The sequence below is a fragment of the Chiloscyllium plagiosum genome, unplaced genomic scaffold, assembly GCF_037043375.1.
Source record: "Chiloscyllium plagiosum isolate Xiang-an unplaced genomic scaffold, Cpla_swu_hap1 HiC_scaffold_48, whole genome shotgun sequence".
In the NCBI taxonomy this organism is placed as follows: domain Eukaryota; kingdom Metazoa; phylum Chordata; class Chondrichthyes; order Orectolobiformes; family Hemiscylliidae; genus Chiloscyllium; species Chiloscyllium plagiosum.
Genome location: NW_028270186.1, coordinates 26,223,247 through 26,247,879, shown reverse-complemented (window position 1 = coordinate 26,247,879; position 24,633 = coordinate 26,223,247).

Genomic DNA, 24,633 nt, shown 5'->3' with positions numbered 1-24,633 from the left:
GAGTCTCTCTCGTTCCCACAAAACCGCCTATCTGTGCCACGAACTATCGAGTCCCCAATTACTACTGCTCTGCTCTTCTTCACCCTTCCCTTCTGAGTAACGGGGACAGGCTCCGTGCCAGAGACCTGAGCCCCGTTACTTACCCCTGGTAAGTCATCCCCCCCACAAGTATCCAAAACGGTATACTTGTTCTTGAGGGGAATGGCCGCAGGAGGTCCCTGCACTGGCTGCTTCCTCCCAGTCCCCCTCACTGTAACCCATCTATCTGCCATCTTTGGAGTTACTACTTCCCTATAACTCTGATCTATGACCCCCTCTGCCTCCCGAATGATCCGAAGTTCATCCAACTCCAGCTCCAGTTCCCTAACACGGTCTTGGAGGAGCTGGAGATGGGTGCACTTCCTGCAAGTGTAATCGGCAGGGACGTCGATGGCATCCCTCACCTCATACATGTTGCAGGAGGAACATTGCACTGCCTTCACTGCCATCCCTCTAAAGCTAACTGTTTAAATGACTGTATTGTGATGGAGGGTGTCCAGTTCCTTCAGTGGTATTTCAGCGGCACCCACATCGGCAAATGGAGAGAGTCCTGTTCAACATCTAGTTTGTGCGTTGCGGACGATGTCAGCTTCACGGAGACAAGGGTTGAGTTAATAATCAAACAAAGTCGACCGACGGACATGTTTTTGTCGTCCACTTCTTTTATGCGTGATCAGGTGCCAATTCTCCTAAATACTAGCTCCCAGGACGAATACACGGAGGAATTCAGTTACAATGAAGCCATTGAATGTCAATCGAATATGATTAGATTCTGATTTGTCAGAGTTGTCATTGCTGTATTTGGTCCTTCTGTGCATCAATCCGATTCCAATCGCTTTCTGATTTCAAGTTCCAATTCCCATCTGCGCCTGAAATTTCAACCCGTTTCATCACCGAAGTTTCTCCACCTGCCTTAATAATATGTAAGGACGTTGCAGGGGACAGCAGAGATTTACGAGGATGTTGCCAACTCTGTATAAAATGGACCTTCGTGGAATGATTGGTTCGACTGGGATTATTTTCCTCGAAACAAAGGAGGTGGAGGGTGCTCTATAATCATATAACAACAATTATACACGTTCACTATTCGTGGAATCTTGACATGGTAGATACGGACAGGTGGCTTGCCCCATGCTGTGAGGAGAGCACCAGAGGACATAATCTCAGAATTAGATATTGCCCATTTAATTCAGAAATGAGGAGTCATCTCTTTGCACAGGGGACAAAGAATCTGTGCCATCACTGTAGTTGGGTATTTTCAAACTGTGCCAGATAGTTAATCAGAAAGATGACGAAAATTTGTCGTGGTAAGTGAGCAGAAAGGAGTTAAAGATTATCAGATCAACCATGAGTTCATTGAATGGTGGGGCAGACTCCATTGGCTGAATGGCAAACTCCCACTTGTTTAACATTTTGTCTAACGCCTTATTTTATTCATAAGTTCAGAATTGTGGGGGGGGGGGGGGGGGGGGATGGGATGAAGTGATAGAAAAGGTTTATTAAACAGATCAGACAGATCAGGAAAAAGGTTCATAAACTCAGGAAAACGAAATGTACTGTGACCTGGGGATAACAAATGACACTGGGGCACAGCACAGGTGGCTGATTACTGAAGCTGTGAATGCTGAAGAAAGTTGGTAGACCTTACACAATTGGCAAATCAGTGATCACGCTAGATGATGGATCGTTGTATGATTCACACACAGCAGAAAGTTGTGAAAGAATGAAAGTTTCGTTTCATTGGAGAAGTTTTCTCCGGTTCCAATTCCGAGTGATTGTTTGAATTACTGATCAGATCATTGTGTGAGGTGTTAGGTTCAGATACTCATGTGCAACCCCACTGGATAAACCTGTGCTCCCGATCTATTGTTATTTGTTTCTCATTCTATCGATGCAAATTCATAGAAAGACAAGATGGAATGAGGGGCGGAAAGAAAAATGCGTTCCTTCTCATTACACCAAGTTAATCTAAAATTGAATAGAATGACTGCTCCCACTCTTCATTTCGACTTTAATGTGGTGTCGATTATTCGTGAATCTCCCATGCAGTGAAGGGCAAGAACAAGATCCTCGACCCAGTGTATACCAGAGTGTGAGGTGGAAAGAAAAATTGCTGGAGCGGTTTGTGAAGTTAGCAACCAGAGTGTGACTCGAACTCGTGAATGTGGAGCACAGCGGTATAATAACCCACCAACATAGTCGCCCAGTCTTCGCAGCACATTTTGTAGAGGGGTGACTTGTGACCTCATCAGGGTACATGTGGTGAAAGTAAAGGATGAGAAGTGTGCGTGGCACGGTGGCATAGTGGTTAGCACTGCTGCCTCACAGCGCCAGAGACCGGGTTCAGCTCCCGCCTCAGGCGACTCTGTGTGGAGTTTGCACGTTCTCCCCGTGTCTGCGTGGGTTTCCTCCGTGTGCTCCGGTTTCCTCCCACAGTCCAAAAATGTGCAGGTTAGGTGAATTTTCCATGCTATATTGCCCGTAGTGGTAGGTAAGGGGCAAATGTATGGGTGGGTTGAGCGTCGATGTGGACTTGTTGGGCCGAAGGGCCTGTTTCCACACTGTAAAGTAATCTAATCTTGTAGAGCGGTGGCATGTGGCCTCATCAGAACTGTGTCAGAATGAAACAGAGAACAAGAATTTTCCGTCATATTCACACCTACATTTGACTCATAATGTCTTCAGTAACTTTCTCTCTCACGTGAAGCAGCCATGGAGAGGGAAATAAAGGCAATGTTGTGGCTCAATATCCTTTCTGATATGGCTGAACCTGAATTGGATTAAATCGCAAGAAACGCTGTTTTGTTCGTTTCATTTTAATTTTGCTGCAACCTCACAATGTTCATTGTAATAATCAGAAGTGAATTAGATTTATCTCATTGTAACGATTAATGTTGTATTCAAATTTGCTCCGACTTTATTTCAGCTTAAGGAAACTATTGCTTAGAAAATCAGAGTGTTAAAATGCAAAAGAAAACCCACCAGTTTTGTTTCTCGTTGCTTTGGCAGATTTCACCGAGTATAAATTGGACCAAACATCATGGTGCTTGTCCTCACATCTTTAACGCATATGATTAAAGCAGGAAGTCGATCTACAAGCAACTGGTGACTTCTTATTCATTATGTAATATCATTCCTTCACAATAAGAAACATCCACTCAGTTCCATTTACAATGCTTCAGGTAGAATATTATGCCAAATCTTTCAAAATCCAGAGTTTTTGGAACCGAATCTCATTCAGCTGCACGCGTTCACTAAATGTCTTTACATTTAAAGTCAAGCCACTTAGACATTGTTTCCCCGCAACTTCCGACCGACTACACCCCACCCCTACACGCTTACCGAGCCACACGCTGTCTCTCTCCTTGTGAAATTTATTCCTTGTATGTCACCAAATCTGCCTTTCCAAATATTTTGAAAAACAGATTCTCGGAGTGACAGCGATTCTGCTCTCATCAAGTGAATAAAATCTCATCCTCAGTATACCTCGTCAGCATCGCTTCTAATGGTTTTACACCCCAGTCAACACCGTCATTATCCTCTCCGATAGATTCACAGAATCCTACAATGCAGAAAGAGCCTTTCAGTCAATCGAGCCGGTGTCGACACTCTGATGAGCATCTCACCAAGACTATCTCTCCTCCCCATTCCCTTATATTTCACCAGAAGATGTCAAATAAAGCTGTTGGGCTATAACCTGGCGTCCTGTGACTTCTGACATTGTCCTCGCGTTACCCATGGCTAATTCACTTAATTTAATTAATTCAATCCCTGGACACGAGATGGCAATTTAACTTGGCCAATCAACATAACCCTCAGACCGAACAGCAATGCGAATTACTGAGCCAATGTTCCATCATAGTGAGCAAAACCTGAATCATTTATAATGGCTTTAAACCCTGGTAACTCAGCCTCATAAACCCAAATTCAATGTATCGAAACGCTACTCTGTGCTTTACAATCTGATTCGTGCTGCGGGAAATGTGTCTGCACTCATATTTGAATGCTTTTACGCTGTTTCTCCCTCACTTTCCTGTTTCCAATAAACAATTCAATTCGTAACAACTCTGCCGCAAGTTTTTCATTCCAACACTGTAACAAGGTGCAGTTTTCAGAAGTCACGTGTTTGCGCTTTCACTGACACTCTGCCTCCCTGAGAGCTGCTGTTATTCCCCACTTGATTCAGACAGCACTATCCTTCCTGTGACATGCCCCATCGAGAATGGAAGGAAAAGTATCAATACCCGCACTTGGTAATGGAGCGACAGTTTTAAAATATTTACACTGTCCCCAGTGGAGAATTGAGCCCTGTGACAGGCGGGGACACTAACCACTATACTACCGAGAACAAGAGTGCCAAAGGAGGCCCTTCAACTAATTGTGGCGACACTTGTCAAAAACAACTGCCTAATGAACTGAATCCCATTTCACAATGTTTATCCCACAGCCTTATATGTCTTGGGTTCAAATCTGAATGTTTGTTCAGGTTCTCAGGGTTTCTGCCGCTCTGAAAAATGCAGACAGTGTATTCCAAATTCCAAACACCTACTGGCTGATAAAGCAGTTTCCCACATCTTCTCAAACCATTCTGCCTTTCTCCTTAAATCTCTGGCCCCTGCTAATCGATCCCTCCCTCAATGGGAAACTCTTTCAGTCAATCCTGTCCATGCCCTAACTCAATCATGTCTCCTCTACATCTCCTTTATACTGCGACAAACATCCACTCTATCCTCTTTTTCTTCACAACTGAAACTCTTCATCCCAAACAGTATCCCGGTAAATATCTCCTGCAATTTTCTCAGTGTGATCACATCCATGCGATAATGTGACTTGCAAAACTGCACACAACACTCTTGCTTGAGCCTAATGAACATTTGTTTTAAAATTTCTATATTAGTATGAGGGCGATTCTGGCTAAGCAGAATTTATTACCCATTCCGAATTGCCCAGAGGGCAATTAAGACTCAACCATATTTTCAACAATTGCCAATGGAGAGATAGTAATCATTAGATTCTTCATCGCAGATATTTGCTGAATTAAAAATTTACAATATGGCATGGTGGGGCTCAAACCCGAGTACTCAGACTATTACCTCGGTGTCTCGATTATGAGTCCTATGAAATTACCACAAGAGCAACACAGAAAGCCACAAAAGCTGATCATTTCCAGTAAAATCTATTTTCTCCAAAACTGGCCTGGGTCTTTTCCATGAGCCTGACGCTCCAATTGTCTCTGGCCTATGTCAGTAAAAGCTGCTCCATGGGGATTGATTTCACAACCGCGGTATTCAAATGGATCGACTTGTTTGGAGGTCCCGATGGAGGTCACCCAGCAAAAGTGACCGCAGCACAGACAGAACAGTATGAATGTAAAAGAGTGTGATAGATTGTGCATTGCCTCAGAGAAATGGGAGGAGGGACGGAAAGGAGGTTTAATGATCGTGGGAAGGAGAGAAATCTCCGACAACGGGTGTGTTTGAATCCTGATATATGAAACGCAGAGATGTGAGAGAGCGGAATTTGAAGGTAAAACAATTAGTTCTTACCATGTGTCACAAAAAGGACAACGGAGAGAAAACTTAGTGCCGTGATTTGGTTTCAAATCGAGGTTGCTGTGGACACAATGCAAAATACCGACAACCACGATCGCAGTCACCACAGAACAGGATGCTTGCAAGCAGCAATAAGTATACTAGCAGAGGAAATGTTCGGAAAAACAGCAAATGTACAGTATCAGTACTCAGCGAACAGTCACAGGCATGTGTGAACTGAGAATGAGCTGAATCTTTAAATTCGATGTCCTCAGAGGCTGTGGACATCCTTGAATGAGAATGTTGAAAACTGAGATTGATAGATTTCGCCAAAATATCAAAGACTCGGGGGACAGTACAGGATATTGTTGAAATGCATGCTTCAGCAGCGTTTTAGCATTAACATCGGCGACTTCACCAGCTTCCTCAAGGCAATAACCAGTGTTGCAGATAATCACACATAATCCCAGTTCACAGCCTCGGATTCAGAGAAACTTCGGCACAGCCTCCCAGATCCAACCGGAAATGGGGATGGGATGAGTGCGCGATGTTACTCTCTGGTTCCAGTGATGCAATAGGTGACAGTGCGCTCCTTCTATGATGGTATAGAGGCGCAAGAAATTCCTAGGTTGAGTATGCTCCTGATCAAGGGAATAGTTGTCCCCGTTTATACTATCATAGCGATTTATAGTGAATCTTGCTAAGACGGCTGAGTGGCACAATTGGAGCGTGTTGAGCCGTTCACTTTGCAGTGGTGGGTTTAACAGATGATTTTGCCATTTGGATCTATGTTTTCGACACTGGTGGTGGCAGCTGCTTTTGCTTGCATCAGCTCAGAATCAGTTTCTTCCACACAGTCAAGACTTCAACCTGGAGAAGGTGGTGTTGGCGGTGATATTTTGAACTGGTTGCCTTTGGAGGCTGGGACACGGAAACGGTGATGTGTAAGTTCGACGAATAAAACCTGGAATGCAAGCCTGACCTCAGAAACAGAGATAATAACTTTAATTTCCTATAATCCCATTCATTCATGTCCCTTATGCAGAATCTTCCCCAGTCCTGCCTACGAGAGACTTCAGGGCCAGAAAAACTTGAGCAGGGTAGTCGGCCCTTCCAGTCCAGACGGTCCATCCGAAGCGCATCCCACCAGACCCCACGGCATTCCCTATCCCATAAACCTGCATGTCCCATTGTTGATCCCTGCAACTCTCACATCTTTGGTCAGAGGGAGAAATAAAAACGCAAACACACAGAGAATGTGCAGACTGCCCATTCTGTGTAGACAAAGACCCGAGGCTGGGGTCGCACCCGGGTGCGTGGCGTAGCCAGGCAGCAACGAACAAGGGGCGAAGAATAAATGTTGTCCTGACCAGTGATACTCACACCCTGTGGGTGAATGAGAAAGAATGAGAACATATCAACAACAGGGAAAACATGATTTGTATATGTGTGGACACAATTTGAAAGGATCGTTCACCCTGGGTTGAAAAATGGACGCCGATACCACAGAGAAAGCAGGGCAATGTGGGAACTGCTGGAAGAGATTCATTTAACCACAGAAATGGAAACTCATTTAATCAGTAACACTGGGGAGAAACCGTTCACCAGTCCCGTGTGTGGGAAGGGATCACTGAGCAAAATAACCTCCGAGACTCCAGCAGGATTACATATCCCAACAGGTGTTCGGTTATGCTGTCAATGTTGCTGTTAATCCCACCAGCTATTTGTTCCATAGCGTCAATCATAGAGTCATACAGCATGAAAACAGGCCTGTCAGTCCAACCAATCCATGCTGAACATACTGCCAAACTAATCTACTCCCATCTGCCTCCTCCTGGACCCGCTGAGTGGTTATAATGCCCTTGTAGTTTTACTTCTGTGTTGTTGATCCAAAAACCCAAGTAATATTTTGGGGACAAAGGGTTCAGGTCCTGCCATGACAGATAGTGGAGTTTGAATTCAAATAGCACTTGGAATTTGAAGAGTCTTGTGATGACCCGAATCAGTTGTGTGGAAACTCCCATCTGATTCACTCATGCCAGTTCGGGAAGCAAACTGTCATATTCATCTGCTCTGTCCCACAGGAGACTCCAGATGGATAATATTGTGGTTGACTCTTAACTGTCCTCTGGGAAATAACTGATGTACTAGGCATGAATAAATTTATTTTAAAAATCCCACTTTCCCATTCATGTTTGGATCGAATTGTTCTTTAAATGTTGCAAATGCACCCTCATCCATCACTTCCTCAGCAAGTTAATTGCACACGTAAAACACATTCTCTAAAAAAAGCCTCACATGTCTTTTTTATTAACTCTCTCTCTCTTCATCTTAAACATATGCCCTCTCGTCTTGAAATCCCCTTCCTGGGAAAAGCCAGCTATCGTTCATTCTAACTTGCCTCTCAAGAATTCATAAATTTCTGTCACATCGCCGCTCAAACCCCTAACCTCGAGTGAAACCAGTCTCAACTAGGAGAAAGTGAGAACTGTAGATGAGGGATCAGAGTCGATCGTGTTGTGCTGGGAAAGCACAGCAGGTCAGGCAACATCTGAGGAGCAGGAGAATCGACGTTTCAGGGAAGAGCCTGATGAACGATACTTGCGCGAAAAAATGATTCCCCTGCTGCTCACATTCTGCCTTACCTGTTGTGGTTTTCCAGCACCCCGATCGGGAATCTGAAAATAGTCTCAGCCTATCCAGCCTTTCATTCTAACTCAAACCTTCCACACACGGCAACATGCGTGTATACCTTTTCTGAACCTGCTCCAGTTGAATAATATCATTCCTACAACTGGGCTAATAGAACTGGACATAATATTCCAGAAGAGGCCTCATCAATGTCCTGCAAACCTTGAACATAACGTCCCGACTACTATACACAAAGGACTGAGCAATGAAGGGAAGTATGTTAAATACCTTTGAACACCTTGTCTGTAGGTGATGCAAACTACAAAGAATTATGTACCTGTATCCCTAGCTTCCGTGTTCTCCAACACTACCCAAAGCCCTACTCTTTTTGTTGTACCAAAATGCAATGCCTTCCATTTATCCAGATTGAACTTCATGTTACATTTTTCAGTCCAACGACTCATTGGATTAATATCCTTTTGAATTTCATATAATTTTCCTCATTGTCTACAATTCTGATGTCGCCTGTAAACCTACGCAGCATGCCTGCTGTGTGTTCCACTGCTTTCTCATATACATCAATGATTCATATTTTCTTGTGGTGGCCGTGATTTAGCAGTGTGCAGATCATACAACAGTTAGTAATGCAATTAACCATGAGGAAGAAAGCCGCAGAGTGCAGGGAGATATTAAACAATTGGAAATAAAAATGGTGAAAACAATTCATTCCACGGAAGTGGGTGATGGTGAAGGAAAATCAAACTTCAAACCAGCCGCCCTCGCTACAGTTGTCGCACTCAGTTGTCTCAGCAAGATGCACTGTAGATCGCTGTCATTATAAACGGGAACAAATTTCCCTTCTGCCCTGCCTTTGACCAGGAGCACTCGCAACCACGGAACTGCTTACGTCTCTAAACCATCATAGAAGTACCGTGCATTCTCAGGTTGTGTCACTGGAGCCATCGAGTATCTCTGCGACCTCATTCCCATCCCGATTTCCAGTTGGATCTTTGTGACTGCGCCACTCAGTTCCTCTGATTCTGGGGCTGGGAACTGGGACTCTGTGGCAGCAGTGGTTACTGCCTTGTGTGGGGAGCTGGTGAATGAGCCGATGTTAAACTGCATTGCTGTTGCAGCATACATTTCAATAAAACCTGCACTGTCCCCGGAATCTTTGATGTTTTGGAGCAATCTATTTATCTCAGCCGTCAGCATATTATTGATGGAATCACCCCAGCCTCTGTGAGCACCAATGTTAAACGGTCAGCCCATTCTGAGTTCCCACATATCTGCCACTGTTCGCTAAGCACTAATATTCTGTGTTAGGTACTCTGCCTAACATTGTCTATGCTTCTGTACTTATACCGCCGTGGTAGCGTGCTGTTATATGGATGCCACGATAGTGGTTAGTACTCTGCGTTGTGGCCGCAGAAGCCTCGTTTCGAATCCGAGTCACGGCGGTAGTTTTTCTATTTGCCCCAGTTTTTGTGAAGCACACAAAGGTGTAAGTTGTTTTAACATGGATATTTTGACCAAGGCAATGATCTTTTTCCTTCAAATTCTGCTCGCTCATAACTCGGTGTTTCATATGTCAGCATTCAAATCCACCCGTTCTCAGAGACTTCTTCCCTCCTACAATCATTAACCCGACTTTCTGTCCAACACACCCATTTCATTAATTTGAGGATGCCGGTGTTGGACTATGGTGTACAAAGTTAATAATCACACAACACCAGGTTATAGTCTTACATGTTTAATTGAAGCACTAGCTTTCGGAGCGCAGCTCTTTCTTCATGTGGCTGTGGAGTCATATCCTATTTCATTAAGGCACTGCCGAATCTAACACTGACTTTCACATTGATACCATTCAGTCTGTGCTGCTGAGGTCACTGTTGCTGGGTGAACGTGTCCCAACCCCACGATCTGGACCTCCAGACCAGTTGATCCATTTGGTTACCACTGTTGTGAGATCAACACTCATGTAATAACTTTTACTGAGACGGCCAAGAGATTATTGGAGGGTCAAGCTCAGGAAAATGACACAGGACAGTATCGGGGAAAAGCAACTCCATTGGAAAAGATCAGTTTGACCGGTTTTCTGCCACGGCCGAGCGCTCTTACCGCTAGACTGTTAATTCAGACACCAGGGACTCGGGTTTGACGCCGACCATGCTAGGTGGTAGAATTGGGGTTCAGTAAATATCTGGAATTACGAATCTAATAACTCCCATAAATCCATGGTCAATTGTTGAAAAAAAAACATCAGTTTCACTGGTGTCCTTTAAAGAAGGAAACTGCCATTCTTATCTGGTAGGGCCTCCATATGACTCCAGACTCACTGCAATATAGTTGAGACTCAGTCCCCGCTGTGTACTTAGATATAGCAAAATATGCTGCTGAGCCAGCGATGCCCTCATACAGTAACAGAATAAGAGATGTTTATTTGGCTCCAGCTCGAGTACTGTGTGCAGTTCTACAATTCACATTATAGCATGGATGTGATCGCACTGGGAACAGTGCAGGAGAGATTAACTGGGGTATTGTTTGGCTGAATAGTTTCAGTTATGAGGACAGACTGGTGCTGTTTGTCGCCGAGCAGCGGAGATTGGGGAATAGATGACTGAGATGTTCAAAACAATCAGGGATACGGATCGGATAGATTGAAAGAAGCGTTTCCTGTTGATGGAGGGATCGAATACCGGGCCAAGAGATGTCGGGAAAAGGCAGAAAGGTATGAGTAGATGTGCGCAAAGTGTCAGAGAGGCGGAAACCCTTTTCAACCGAAAAAAAAATCAGATGAGACTTTGTGATGCCAAGACATATAAGGCTATGGGCTGAATGATGGAAAACTTGATTCAGGTCGTTAAGCAGTTGTGTTGGACAAGTGCGGCCACAACAGGCTGAAGGGCCTCCTTCGATGTTGTTGTCCTCCACATATCATGGTTAGTGTCCCCGCCTGTCACAGGGCTCAATTCTCCGCTGGGGGCATCGAAAAGGTTTTAAACCTGTCGCTCTGTTCCCCAGTGAAGGTTATAAATATCTGGCCTTCCAATCTCGATGGGACATGTCACAGGAAGGGCAGTGCTGTCTGAATCAGCTGGGGAAGGACAGCAGCTCCTGGAGAGAGTTTGTCAGTGAAAGTGCAAACACGTGACTTCTGCAAACTGTACATTGTATCTGTGTTGGAATGAAAACCATATTATCGATTTGTTTCTGACTGATATGTTTGCTTAAATCAGGAACCTGAGGAAGACTAAAGGGTAAACCCATTCAGATCTGAGTGCAGAAACATTTCCTGCAGCACGAATGAGGTTGTACAGCGCAGAATCGCGTTTGGATGCATTGAACTTTGGTTGATGGGCGCAGCTTGCTTTCACTAGGCTGAGTTACCAGTGTATAAAGCTATTAAACATGATGCAGATGGTGCTCACTGTTATGATATAATTGCTGAGTGACTCGCACTAATTTTATATCTGCAGTTGAGGTGGATTGACCACGTTAAATTGCCCTGTCATGTCTAGGGAGTGAAATCACTAAGTTAAGTGAATTAGCCATGGGTAATGCGGGGATAATGTCAGCAGTCACACGATGCAATGTTTTATTCCAGTAGGTTTATTTGAAATCACAAGCCAGAAGGCTGTTCTTTCTTCAGGTGAAATATATGGGATACAGTGGGGGGATAGGTCTGGTTGTTTTGCTCTTCAGAGTGACCCTATAGACTCAATTGGGTGCCTTGTAGGGAATCTGTGATTCTATCAGAGAGGACACTGCCAGCGTTTACTGGGCTGCTAAGACATTAGAGACGATGCTGATGGCGTTTAGTGGGGATGGGATTTTATTTATTTGTGTGTTGGAAAATTTGGAACTGAACCAAGGAAAACCGAATGGAAATTTTCGAGAGTATGTGAGGTTTGGAGGGAGGAAATAGGTGGCAAATTCACTCTTTCAAGTTACTAAATTTCTGAACGTCAGGTATTCAAAACCATTGATGTAGGACAAAGAAATGATGGGAGCAGAATTTCTGTCACTCAGAGAATCCGTTTCCAAAATATTTGGAAAGGCACATTTAGAGACACACAAGCAGTGAGTTTCACCAGGAGAGAGAGACAGCCTGTGGCTGGGTAAAAGTGTAAAAGTGGGGTGTGGAGGATGGAAGGTGCGAGGAAACATTGTCTAATTTGGATGAATTGAAATGTAAAGAAATAAGAGTCAGCAAAAAATGCAGAATTTTGAAAGAGTTGCATTAATATTCCACATTAAACATTATAAATGGATCTGAGCAGATTTTATAGATTGTCAAGGAAAGATATTCCATAATGAATCGGAAGTGACACGTCGCTTGGAGGTCGATTTTCTGCTTTAATTTCATGCCTTCGAGATGGGAGGACAATCGCCATGATGTTGGGTTCATTAGATACCCACTGAAATCTGCCAAAGTAACTGAGCATCAAAACTGGCTTTTTTTGTCGTTAAACTTTCAGTTTTTCTCATCAGTACTTTCTTTAAGCTGAAATAAATTCGGATCAAAATTGAATACAATATTAAACATTCCAATGATATAAAACCAATCATTGGAATGAGCAGAATGAGGTTGCAGCAAAATTAATAAAATGAAGCGAACAAAACTGCATTTCCGGGAACTTTACTCAGTTCAGGTTCAGCCATATGAGAAAAGCCATCGAGCTAAACCATCACCTTTACTTCTTTCTCCATATATACTTCCTCGCGTGAAGGAGAAACTGTCTGAAGAAATTATGAGTCAAGAGTAAATATGCGTGTAAATGTGACGGGAATATTATGTTCGCCGGTTTATTCTGAGACAGTTCCGACTCGGAATGAATCAAGGACAGCTATTCCTTCCAAAGATGGTGTCAATTCCCTGTTTTTTGCTGATATTATCATTCCGCTGAAAGCAGAAACATAGTGGCGTGGATTAGATTCCGCTCAAGGAATTTCTCATCCCCTATTAGCACCATATGTAATCTTGACAGGGTCACATGTGAGCTCCTTTGTTATACGAGGAAATGGCCCCGAGGTTATGGCGACGGGTTGGTAATTCATTGTTCACACGTGGGTTTAAATCCTACTCTGGTTGTTACTTTTATTAAACGCAGCTGTGGTTTTCCTTTGTGACTCGCATGTTTAGTCTACATTAGATGGAGAATCTTGCACTTTCACGTCATTGCACCGGAGATTTGAGATAAATTGATACCTCATCAAAGTCGAAACAAACCAATTTGATTCTGTTGTAAGTTGAATTGGGATAATGAAAAGGAGTGCGACTTTTGTTTCGCCCCTTCATTCCATCTTGACTTTATATGAATAGACATCGAATGAAAGAGAAACAAATAAGGAGAGATCGAGAGCAATAGTTTATCCAGTGGGATTGTGAATGAGTATTTTGATGTAACACACCACACAAAGGTCTGATCAGTATACGGTCTGTAAATCACTGCCTGACATTGACAAAGACGCAGTTTCAATCGAGTTACTTAAAAAGCAATCCGATGTTTATGTTGAAAGTAAAAGTGTGGAGTATGACAGGAGAAGGCAAGAGAATTATTCCAAAAGAGAAACACATTTATCTCTGTGGAGAACCAGCACAGCTAAGGTGTTTTGTGACACATTTGTGATTCTGAGTGGAATCATAGTTAGACCAACAGAATGTAGGGAGATAAACAATGGTGATATTGGCAAAGCCGGGACACATCTACACAACGGAATCTTAGCCAGCACGTACATGTCACAGGGAGGTTGGCGCTGCCTGATAATCCTGCAGGGTGTCCTGCGGATTAGACACAGCACCCTTCATTACTCAGAGAAGGTCAGGGCTCTGTAGCGTGGCCAAGCAGCCTCAGCCGCAGGATTCAGGTTCCAATTTGGCAGGTGGTGGATGTTGGAATTCCACGGCTACAATTTCCGTCGCATCAGCTGCAGCGTGTTAAAGTGCCGTGGTCAAAGGACAACTGCGGGTCTGTCTCTTGGAGAGTAAACTGCAGTGTGGGAGAGTGCAGATTTTCTTCAAGGGGTCAGTGTCCGTGCTGTCATGACGTGTTCGCCTTCCACACGGGCTCAAGCAGCTCTCCTGCTGCTGTTTCGTTACAGGTAAGTTGAGTTTTCACTGGAACCTAAGAGAGACTGTTCTATCATTGCTGTTGTGAAACAAAGTCCTGCGGTGACTCTACTCGTCGTTATTTGGTTTTCTGGCGCAAGGGAAAAATATTCCAATGAATTGCGATGTCATATGTTCTTAAATTTCTCTCTTTTCCTTCTGTTCTATCCTGGAGACGGCGGAAGGGAAAGCTAATCGAATCGAGACTGTGATTGGTGAAATTCACTTTTTATGGCCTATTCTTATTGTGTTCTTTCTTTCTTTCTTTTCAGCACTTTCTGGGAAGTGGTGGTGCACTAAGGCTGCAGTATGTTTGAAAGATTAGTTTGGAATTGCCCTGTTGTTAGTTGTGAGATTACTTTATAACTCATGCCCTCGGACTGTCTCACATTTAGCATTCATGCTTCGCTGTGTCTGAAAATGCATTTGGTTTGTCATTTTTGTTGGGGTTCCGTGTTAAATCGTGACTGTTTTGCTATTCGCTCAATACATTTCGAGATAACACAGTTTGTGAGATAATTTCCAGCAGCAAAATCCTCAACTGAGGATCTGGGAATATTTCACGAAGTATGGTCAATCGGGACAAAAGTAAGGAAGTCTATCAGTTCTGCAGTTTTTCACAATGCTACCTTTCCGTTGAACAGACGAATAGACTAAACTATCGCACCACAGCGAGAGATGGCAAGCCCCGCTAATAGTAATCCTTTGAAGGGGATGTAAGCAACACAACGTTATTGAAGTACACAGCATGGCAACAGAGTATTCGGTGTATGTCGTCCATGCCGACCCCCTCGCCAAAATTAAACAAGTGCCGTTTCCCAGCATTTTGCTTCAAGTGCAGCTTGTTTCTATGTGCCGCTTGTGGGGGGCACAGTAACACAGTGGTTAGCACTGCTGCCTCACAGCGCCGGAGACCCGGGTTCATTTCCTGCCTCAGGCGACTGACTGTGTGGAGTTTGCACGTTCTCCCCGTGTCTGGGTGCTTCGGTTTCCTCCCACAGTCCAAAGATGTGCAGGTTAGGTGAATTGGCGATGATAAATTGCCCGTAGTGTTAGGTAAGGGGTAAATGTAGGGGTATGGGTGGGTTGCGCTTCGGCGGGTCGGTGTGGACTTGTTAGGCCGAAAGGCCTGTTTCCACACTGTAATGTAATCTAATCTACAGTGTAGTGGTTGTCACATGCGCCTCACCCACGAAGGGTCCCAGTTTGAAACTGGGCAGAAACAGCCCTGGCGAAACGTTGTTAAGTGTTTCTCCAAGCTGCTTATGAACGTACACCATTCTGTTTAAGAGTGTAGTTCCCGCGTTCTAATTCTTCCACAAAAAAAAGTAACACATTTTCATTCCTTGCGCAGATGGCCCATTTCAAAGCGAAGGAGAAAGTTGATGTGCTGGTGTCACGGTGCACCATGGATTCCTAATGTAGCCTCTCTGTCAAATGTACCCCCAAGTACTCTCTGACAGGTCTCATTTGGAAGCTGTCTGCCTTTATTCAACGAGCGAGAATTAGCACCAGAAGTCCTGAATCATGTTTTTGCACGTTAGCGGCTCATTCCGTCAGCAACAGCAATGAATGAATTTACACTCTCAGAGGAACCTCTGGACTTGTGCTGTCATAGCGTCACTAATAGTAAGGTGTGCCCCGAGATCTAAGCCATGTTGGAAGTGGGAATTCGGAAATAACAGCCAGGCTACCGAATGCCATTGCATCCATTTGGTTTTCTTTAAATCATAGATGAGCAGGAACATGTAAACGGGGAGGGGAAGGGGAGGGGGAAGCGGGATAACAAAGTGAGGCAGTTGCAGCTCTGGTGAAACTCCTTATTTATGATTCACTCAACAACAAGAGACGTGAAGGTGACTCAGGCGTGAGAGCTCTTCACATCGAGAACAAAAAGCACTCAAGTGCAGTTAGCACCTCTTTGACAACTTATGGGGTGGGGGATGGGGTAATCTCCTTTTGACTTCTGTAAATATGTTCAGAAGCTGCCTTTTGCATTGACGTGAACAGAAACTGCATCTCTTTTAAGCACCATGGAATTTTATGAAAATTACTGAGTCCCTTCCCATCGATTCCCACACAGGTTTCCAACTCAGTTGGCAGCCATGTCGCTCATGTCCAGGTGGAGACATCTCTGCAGCAAGTTGCATGGTTAATGTAACAGACAAGGAAAGTGCCAACTCGTACTGGCACCGAGGTATGAGCATGCTGACATTGTGAATTGTCTTCTCGGATTGTACTGCTACCGCAGCGTTTCAGGTAGAGAACATTCTTTGTGACGCTTATTCTGCAAAATAGTCCCAGTGACTGAAACTATGCTGCACGGTTTGATGTGGAATACGGCCTGCTCAGCTTTGTGCATTTTCCCTGTAGTCCGGTGTGATTCGTGTTCTGTGTAAATATGAAAATTGATCTGTTTCGACCAATGGGCGAAATCATTTACTAAAACAAGAATCGACATTCCAGTAATGTCAAGGTTATTTTTACAAATCATGACGGAACATACATTTTCACACTCGCATATACATTTGTAGCTGAAAAGAGTCTCAGAAGATATATTCAATTTTCCATTGATTTTTGTGTGGTTTGATGGGTTACCTTTATCTGTTGCGAAATTGATCTTGTAGTCGGGCATATCCCAGCTGCGATGCGAGCAGGACAGGGATAACGGAACACAATTGAAAATGTATGAAAATAGATGGCACGCTTTTGGGTGTTACTGTGGCCGAGCGGTCTAAGGACCTGGAACCAGGTTCCGGTCTCTAAATGGGCGTCGCTTCCAATGCCACCAATGCCATTTCTGTGGGCCAACAACAAAGCTGCAGCGTGTTTAAGTGTCGTGTTCAAAGCAAACAAAAAAACCCAGAACTGGTGGGTGTGCTTCTTGGAGAATTAACTGCGGTGTGGGAGAGTGCAGACTCTCTCAAAGGGATCAGTGTCCATGTTGTCATGATCGTGTTCGCCTCCCACACGATAAATCGTAGGCTCAAGCATCTCGATTGTTGCTGTTTTGTTCCAGACAAGTTGAGTTTTTACTGGAACCGAAGAGAGACTGTTATTTCATCGCTGTAATGAAACAAAGTTCTACGGTGATTCGACTCGCCATTATTTTCTGTTTTGGCGAATGAGAAAATAATTCCAATGAATTTCGATGTCATATGTTCTTAAATTTCTCCCTTTTCCTTCATATCTGTCCTGGAGACGGCGGAAGGGAAAGGTAATCTGATCGAGAATGTGGTTGGTGAAATTCACTTTTTTATGGCCCATTCTTTTTGTGTTCTTTCTTTCTCTCTTTTCAGCACTTTCTGGGAAGTGGCGGTGCACTAAGGCTCCAGGATGTTTGCAAGAGCAGTCTGGAATTCCCCTGCTGTCAGTTGTGAGATTAGTATATGGCTCACGCTCCTGGTTGTGCCAGCCAGAAGCTACCCTCGCCTTTCCTGACCCTCTCCGCTCCTCATATCAACTACCCCTTCATCCTCCACCCATTCTCTGGTGGGTGCTGTTGCCAGGCCGTTTTGTTTGTCAATTTCACCGCCCATCTTCCACCCCCCGGAACAAGCATCAACATATCCTCCACTCATGAACTCACATCTAGAGCTCAACTCCCCACTAACCATGACTGGCAGATACGTAGTCAGACCACAGGGTGTTGCAACAGAGCGCAGAGGAGGCCGCACTGGTCTGCAAACACCCTTTATAATTAAGAGTACGTGGCACCTCAAAGATCTCACAACCATGATAGGGTGTGTCGCACAACTATCAATACATTTCACATCATTTGCGCAAGACACAAACCCCTTAATAGAGCTTACACTGATTGGACAGGGCGAGTTTTGTGTGCGCTGTGCCCCCGCATTACAACAAGCTACTTTTACAAAACAAGGCACAGATACTGCCTCCTCCGCCGAGAGCCACCTGTTATTAGCTGATCTCCCATAATCACTGTGTGCACAGCAATGGAACCATGCAGGCCAGCTATTATCCGCCCAATCATATACAGTTACTCTCAGACAGGTAGCAATCCTGCCATCAACACAACACCGGTATCACCCGCAGCAGTATTGGGAATCAAACCAGTTATTGAATCACCTTTTCAACAAGGAATCCTCGTGCCCACAACCAGCCCATGTAACACTCCCTTCTTACCTATCCCGAAGCTTGGAAGACCACGAAAATGGTGTTTTGTGCAAGATCTGAGGGCTGTCATTGCCAGTGTTGTTCTCTGCTTCCCAGTAGTCCCGGACACAAGTGCTATCCTGACCAGTATCCCCGCCTCCTCCAGTTGATATTCTTGTAATCGACCTTTCCTCAGCCTCATTCTCCATTAAGTTGCCCCCTGAAACTTTATATTTTTACATATGGCGGCTGCCAAAATACATAGACTGGTTTTCCCTAAGGGTATTCGGAGAGCCTCACAGTTTATGCTGCTGCAGTTTTCCTCACCCCTGTCCACCCTTCACCTACCATGCCACAGCACCTTCCTCCAATTTGCGGATGGCCTGCTATTGGCTTCCACCTCCGATACTGCATGCAAGCAGTTTACAGTGGCCTTGCTCTGCAGTCTGGCACATGATGGGCATAGGGTGTCTATCAAGAAAATGCAGTTGTGTCAGCAAAATGTATAATATCTGGGGTGCAATCTTTCCTATGGCCTCAGAGCACTGTCCACGAAGCAATTGGCTGTCATCGCCCAGATTCCCCTACCTGCCAAAAACAGGCAGCTGCAAGTGTTTCTGACGCTGATAAACTACTGCAGGCCCTGGATTCCGGTCCATTGTGCTATTGATGCACCTCTGTGGGAGGCAGCTTCCCCTAAACAGCCAGCCAAAGTGAAGTGGACACCCGAAATGCAAAGGGCATTCACTGAACTGAGGCAGCAACTAATCTTCACTCCTGCTCTGGGAGTCCCAGATTACTCACAGCCCTTCTACCTTTATGTAACCAAGTCAGAATAGTTCGCATCTGGCATTTTAACACAGCTTCATGGGGATCTCCGTCGCCCTGTTGCGTTGTATAATGCTTAGTTATGAGAATGCCGCATGTTTGTGCACGGTGGAAGCAGCCAAAGTAACAGTGGATAAGGCCACCTCCATTGTGCTAGATCACCCGTGTACTGTTTTGGTTTCACTGTCACTCTCCCTGCTGCTTAATTCAGCAGCAATCCAACTCGGAGAACTGGTCATGAGGTCGCTTTATGATCTAGGCATACCTTTCCGTACACCGCGCCCTAGCTTTGAACCCCGCCACCCTAATTCCGCACACCTAACATGATTCTGCAGACAACCACAACTGCTTGGACCTGGTTTAGCATTCCTGACAAAGGGCTCCTGCCAGAACCGTTGATTTTCCTGCTTCTCGGATGCTGTCTTAACTGCTGTGCTTTTCCAACACCACTCTCATATTAACTCTAATCTCCAGCATCTGCAGTCCTAACTTTCGCCTAGTTCAGCAGGTGTCCTGACCGGTCTGAGAAAACCCGGACCAGATTCTTTTCACCAGCGGTTCTTCCTTCCGGCCATCAGACAAATACACATTAGCAGGCCAAGCCATCTGCACCACCATCACCACTCTCGAATCAGCTGCATTACCAGATGGGGTCTCCACACAGGCGGCAGAGCTCTTTTCTCTCACCAGAGCCTGCCTCCTGGCACAGGGTAGCACACCCAATATCTACACAGATTCCAGATATGTCTTTGGAGTCGTTCTGGACTTTGGCACAATATAGAAACAGAGGGTGTTCATCAGCTTAGCAGGGAGACCACTCCAATATGCTGCACTCATTGCCAACATCCAACAAGCAGCTCTGCTACCTGCCGTTTTCGCAATTATAAAATGTGATGCCAATAACTCTGTCACCGATCCCGTCACCCAAGCAAATGCCTCAGCTGATGCAGCCACCCAGGAATCTGCACTAACCCTGGCCACTTATGCCCTGCAGATCCACAGGGTAGTGAAACCGCCAGATTCCCTCGACTCTCTCGATGCAGTCACAACAGCACAGCAAACCGCCACTCCAGAAGAAAGGGCTGCATGGGTCCGCATTGGTGCCGTACAATCACTGTTCTCACAGGTCCTTACAAACCCCTGCATCTTTTAACTAAAACCCCATCTGCACTTCTTGGCCCTGGTGGTACACGGAATCGAACACACAAGCAAGATGCTGTCAGCCATTCCTGGTATGCAGCGGGAGTCGCTGCAGCTGCCTAATCTCTGCTGTCATAGTGCCTCATCTGTCTACCGAAAAATGCAGGGAAGCCAATGGCCAAACGTGACTACATTCAAGTTCCTGATGGTCCATTCACCCATCTTCCAATTGATCTTGCCCACACGCCTCAGAAGGAGGAATAAAAATTTGACTTAGTTATTGTCGACATGTTTTCAAAATGGATAGAGTCATTCCCCATCAAAAAAAATGACGCCAGAGCAGCGATAAAATGTATCCTGCAGGACGTTATTTCAAGAGTTTTATATCCCAGGGCACATAGAATCATATAGGGGATGGTGCCAATTTCTCTGCGAAGTTCATTACTGCTGACTGTGACCCCTCGGGATACCCAGGAGATACCGCATTCTGTACCAAGCCCCCAGTCATCAGGAATATTGGAGAGAATGAACAGCACCCTCAAAACCACCTTCCCCAAATCACTCGGGACACAGGACTGGCTTGGCCAGACGGCCGGTCACTGGTGCTTCACACAGTAAGTGGACAGGGAAACCGAATGTCGGAAATTACACCATTTGAAGTGCTAATGGAACGACCCATGCCCACAGCCAACGGACCCCCAAAACTAGCCAATGACACAGCGCTGCTCTGAACACAGGAAATTCTCTTTGATTACGTTCAAGCCATTAGTAGAAGGATCACTTTAAACCAAGATTTTCTAAAACCTGCGATGTACTTGGGTGCTTCTTATCTTCCTGCTGGTGGAAACTGAATAAAGATTCATACACCTTCAATCTTTCACTGTGTATCAAACCTGCACACACACACAACATGGGTGCTGGGGAAAAAATAAGCACTACCGCAGTTAGATGATAGTGTGGGGGTACAACTAAAAAAAGCAAACAAAAAAAAAGCTGCCATATCCACCACACGGCAGGAACCACTTCACCCATTTAAACTGGGCACTATGTAAGGAGACAGTCCGTGCAGAAAGATTCTCTCTCACCAAGATGGAAAGGACCTGTCTCACGACCACAACAGCTGTCACGCTCCAAGGGAGACCAGAATGCGACCCGGTGAAAGAGGGCTCCGCGTCCACAGAAGGACAACCGAGCAGAACAGGAAACAGCTCCAGACACCATAGAGGGATCCAGCTGCTCGCTGCAGACATCGGGATAATCACATTTGGTCTGACCTGCACTTCACCGCTGATCAGTAACAGGGCACACACAGGGCACTTAATCCACCGTGAGCGGTGGGTGAGCATTTTCCTTGACATGACCACCTTTGTGCCCAAAGGTAAACCAGACCAGCTGCTGGGTCTGTTCCCGTATCCCTGAACATTCCCACAGCGGCAGTCCCCAGGGCGCAGTCCATTTTAACACTGCAGAGATGGCATAATTGTGACTTAAACTGGACAGGTCCCTGGGGTCACAACGCTCAGTCTGCTAACCAGACCGGCCATTCGTGTGGCTCATAGCTCAGACTACTGGAAATCCACAGGATACCACCTAGACAGAATCACAGGATGGTTCTACGCAGCCCAGAACCTCACACATGAACACCCAACCTTGACCATCACTGACACCACCGCACGGGTGTCACGCAGAGAAACCATGTGCCTAACGAGATGCCAGCCATCCGCATGGGTGGCTGGGTGGAGCTGATGCACTAACTCACTGCTCTTGACACCTGCAGCACTCTGGTCTGTAGCAGAGTGCAGCATCCTAGATTTACTTGGCCACAACATGTGTGGCCACAATTCCATTTTCAACAATATTTGGACAGGAACCCAAACCTAAGAACATACAATGACACTTATTTTGTCTGCTGTCACAAGGCATACCCTGGCTGGCGTTGTCATGGGCTAGCACATGGGTATGCGGTACCACTCCATTACAACTCCCAGTCGTCTCCCTTCCAGAAGCTTATTCCCACAGAAAACGTACCCTCACTTCCCTAGACGAGAAATCCACCTCCCCCGTTTTTGTGTCCACTTACGAAACCCTGCGCCTCGACATAGAGGCACTTCAGCTGGCCACCATGCTAGAGGAGATAACATGCTACGACTGAAGTTCTTGTCAAGCTGAATGCAGAGGCTGTCCCCATTCGTACTGTCGCCCTACAAAACAGAATGGCCCTGGAATACTAGCTGGCCACAAAAGGGGCACTTGCACCTTCATTGGCACAGACTGCTGTACCTACATCCCTGACTCCAGCGAAAATATAACCGACCTGACACATCACTTTCCACAGGCTGCTGCTGCCCCAAATGAACCGGAGTCACACAGGGACTTGTGGACATGGGCAATCTTCTGGCTTGCCTCTCGGGGCACTGAACTGCTGGAGAAACTAATATCCCATATTGCGGTTGTGGGTATCATTATCCTGGCTATGGGTCTCCATATGTGCTGCTGCCGGTTTTGTACAGCACTGTTACACCTGCCCTCCTCACAACCCAGCTTGTTCAAGTTCGCTGGAGTGATATCTTCTACCCTGACACAAACTATGCTCGGTCAGATTCAGACACTGACTACTACCTCTCTGACACCAACCCCCACCACCTGATAGCCTCTCCGGTCCAGGCTATTTTGCACTTTTTCAACATGGTCTTAACAAAAGAAGGGTGAACTGTGGGAGAAAATCTGCTACACGACCCACCCATAGCATAACCACATAAAAAACACAGAAGTATGTCAACGAAACATAGAAATCATGCCTGCCAACACACCCACAATGCCTCTGTCTTGGTCAAAGAGGCGAATATAGAATCCAGACATTCTAATCTACTCCCAGACCGGATAATACGTTTCTCAAGCAGCCTACACAGTAAGCTCCTAACCTCGATCATCACTTCAGTCCGAATACCCTAAGTGCAGGCTCGTTTCCCATATAAACCGGTGGTGCATAAACAAAGAGGCAGACTGAGAGACCCCGGAAGACTTTGCTCCCAGGAGGAGCACAGTGGACAGAACTGAAAGCCAGGAAAATGAACATTTACACATACTCGTGGAGAGAGGAAATACTCGAGAAGACATTCTCACCTATTCCAGGAGATGGCTGGAATATCCAGTGTCAATTACAAATGAATGAGTACTGCCAGACGTTTGGTTAAATTCCATTCAGTTTATTCTTATTTTAATCGCTTTACAATTTTCACCACTGTACTGTTACTGCTTTACAATTATCACCTTTGTGTTGTACCCCTATGAAAACTGTCTGAACCCACTGCTTGGGTTAGAACATTCTGGCCATCAGTGCGGAGAATCAGTTCTGTGTCAGCCTGGTCAATTTCTTTCCCACAATGTCAATTTGTTTAATCAAGCTGCTTGCCGGCGTTGTATCTGGTCTCTGATCCATTGGAATGAATTTCTCTGACACCACGTGATCGTGAATTGCTTATGTTTTTACCCTATTGTCAGTCTCCCGTATGGGATCTCGTTGAAACCCACATACAGTACATCATGTTCACTCCCCTCATTTAAAAATCTGATCACTTCCCCAAAACTTTTAAACATATCTGTTAAGCATCACCTCCTCGGACAAAACCATGCTGACTCCTTCATCAAACCTTGCCTGGACAAGTCCGAATTAATTATCTCATTCAGAGGTTTCTACGAACGTTTCCCGACCACTCCTGATGTTCACTTGACTGTATTTCCCTGGTTTGTTTCTAACTGCCTTGCTAAAAAGTGGAACCCCATTAGTAGTTCTTCAGTCCTCGACCAACTTCCCTGTGGCCAAAGAGGAATGTGAAACATTGGTCCATACTCCTAAAATTGCTCCTTTGTCTCACAGAGCAACGGGAGATATAACTTCACTCCGAGCTGGGGATTTGTCCACGTTTAAGACTCTCAAAACCTCCAATATTGTCTCAGTCCCTAGATGAAACTGATCAGGAACCTCTCAGTGCGTCTTCCTCTGAACTGACGATAGCTTGGAAAATGTTGGTCTATCTGCAGAAGATATAGTGGCGGTTGGGAGAGGGAAAGGAGTAAACGAGAGATCGGGTTAGAGTTCAAATAGAGAGAAGAACAGTTGGACAAAGGAATGGATGATGATCTGGCTAGCAGGGTGAATAGCTGTTAATGGAGACTGTTAGTGGCGAACCATATGTAGAGAGTTATGGAAGGCCAATTGACAACAAGGCCTGGCGT